We start from the raw sequence: 2741 nt of genomic DNA on the forward strand, positions 1-2741 counted from the left end.
ACCTAACCTAACCTAACCTAACCTAACCTAACCTAACCTAACCTAACCTAACCTAACCTAACCTAACCTAACCTAACCTAACCTAACCTAACCTAACCTAACCTAACCTAACCTAACCTAACCTAACCTAACCTAACCTAACCTAACCTAACCTAACCTAACCTAACCTAACCTAACCTAACCTAACCTAACCTAACCTAACCTAACCTAACCTAACCTAACCTAACCTAACCTAACCTAACCTAACCTAACCTAACCTAACCTAACCTAACCTAACCCAACCTAACCTAACCTAACCTAACCTAACCTAACCTAACCTAACCTAACCTAACCTAACCTAACCTAACCTAACCTAACCTAACCTAACCTAACCTAACCTAACCTAACCTAACCTAACCTAACCTAACCTAACCTAACCTAACCTAACCTAACCTAACCTAACCTAACCTAACCTAACCTAACCTAACCTAACCTAACCTAACCTAACCTAACCTAACCTAACCTAACCTAACCTAACCTAACCTAACCTAACCTAACCTAACCTAACCTAACCTAACCTAACCTAACCTAACCTAACCTAACCTAACCTAACCTAACCTAACCTAACCTAACCTAACCTAACCTAACCTAACCTAACCTAACCTAACCTAACCTAACCTAACCTAACCTAACCTAACCTAACCTAACCTAACCTAACCTAACCTAACCTAACCTAACCTAACCTAACCTAACCTAACCTAACCTAACCTAACCTAACCTAACCTAACCTAACCTAACCTAACCTAACCTAACCTAACCTAACCTAACCTAACCTAACCTAACCTAACCTAACCTAACCTAACCTAACCTAACCTAACCTAACCTAACCTAACCTAACCTAACCTAACCTAACCTAACCTAACCTAACCTAACCTAACCTAACCTAACCTAACCTAACCTAACCTAACCTAACCTAACCTAACCTAACCTAACCTAACCTAACCTAACCTAACCTAACCTAACCTAACCTAACCTAACCTAACCTAACCTAACCTAACCTAACCTAACCTAACCTAACCTAACCTAACCTAACCTAACCTAACCTAACCTAACCTAACCCAACCTAACCTAACCTAACCTAACCTAACCTAACCTAACCTAACCTAACCTAACCTAACCTAACCTAACCTAACCTAACCTAACCTAACCTAACCCAACCTAACCTAACCTAACCTAACCTAACCTAACCTAACCTAACCTAACCTAACCTAACCTAACCTAACCTAACCTAACCTAACCTAACCTAACCTAACCTAACCTAACCTAACCTAACCTAACCCAACCTAACCTAACCTAACCTAACCTAACCTAACCTAACCTAACCTAACCTAACCTAACCTAACCTAACCTAACCTAACCTAACCTAACCTAACCTAACCTAACCTAACCTAACCTAACCTAACCTAACCTAACCTAACCTAACCCAACCTAACCTAACCTAACCTAACCTAACCTAACCTAACCTAACCTAACCTAACCTAACCTAACCTAACCTAACCTAACCTAACCTAACCTAACCTAACCTAACCTAACCTAACCTAACCTAACCTAACCTAACCTAACCTAACCTAACCTAACCTAACCTAACCTAACCTAACCTAACCTAACCTAACCTAACCTAACCTAACCCAACCTAACCTAACCTAACCTAACCTAACCTAACCTAACCTAACCTAACCTAACCTAACCTAACCTAACCTAACCTAACCTAACCTAACCTAACCTAACCTAACCTAACCTAACCTAACCTAACCTAACCTAACCTAACCTAACCTAACCTAACCTAACCCAACCCAACCTAACCTAACCTAACCCAACCTAACCTAACCTAACCTAACCTAACCTAACCTAACCTAACCTAACCTAACCTAACCTAACCTAACCTAACCTAACCTAACCTAACCTAACCTAACCTAACCTAACCTAACCTAACCTAACCTAACCTAACCTAACCTAACCTAACCTAACCTAACCTAACCTAACCTAACCTAACCTAACCTAACCTAACCTAACCTAACCTAACCTAACCTAACCTAACCTAACCTAACCTAACCTAACCAACCTAACCTAACCTAACCTAACCTAACCTAACCTAACCTAACCTAACCTAACCTAACCTAACCTAACCTAACCTAACCTAACCTAACCTAACCTAACCTAACCTAACCTAACCTAACCTAACCTAACCTAACCTAACCTAACCTAACCTAACCTAACCTAACCTAACCTAACCTAACCTAACCTAACCTAACCTAACCTAACCTAACCTAACCTAACCTAACCTAACCAACCTAACCTAACCTAACCTAACCTAACCTAACCTAACCTAACCTAACCTAACCTAACCTAACCTAACCTAACCTAACCTAACCTAACCTAACCTAACCTAACCTAACCTAACCTAACCTAACCTAACCTAACCTAACCTAACCTAACCCAACCTAACCTAACCTAACCTAACCTAACCTAACCTAACCTAACCTAACCTAACCAACCTAACCTAACCTAACCTAACCTAACCTAACCTAACCTAACCTAACCTAACCTAACCTAACCTAACCTAACCTAACCTAACCTAACCTAACCTAACCTAACCTAACCTAACCTAACCTAACCTAACCTAACCTAACCTAACCTAACCTAACCTAACCTAACCTAACCTAACCTAACCTAACCTAACCTAACCTAACCTAACCTAACCT

This window comes from Leiobunum rupestre, unplaced genomic scaffold (assembly GCF_980474605.1).
Source record: "Leiobunum rupestre unplaced genomic scaffold, qqLeiRupe1.1.hap1 H1_H1_scaffold_15, whole genome shotgun sequence".
In the NCBI taxonomy this organism is placed as follows: domain Eukaryota; kingdom Metazoa; phylum Arthropoda; class Arachnida; order Opiliones; family Sclerosomatidae; genus Leiobunum; species Leiobunum rupestre.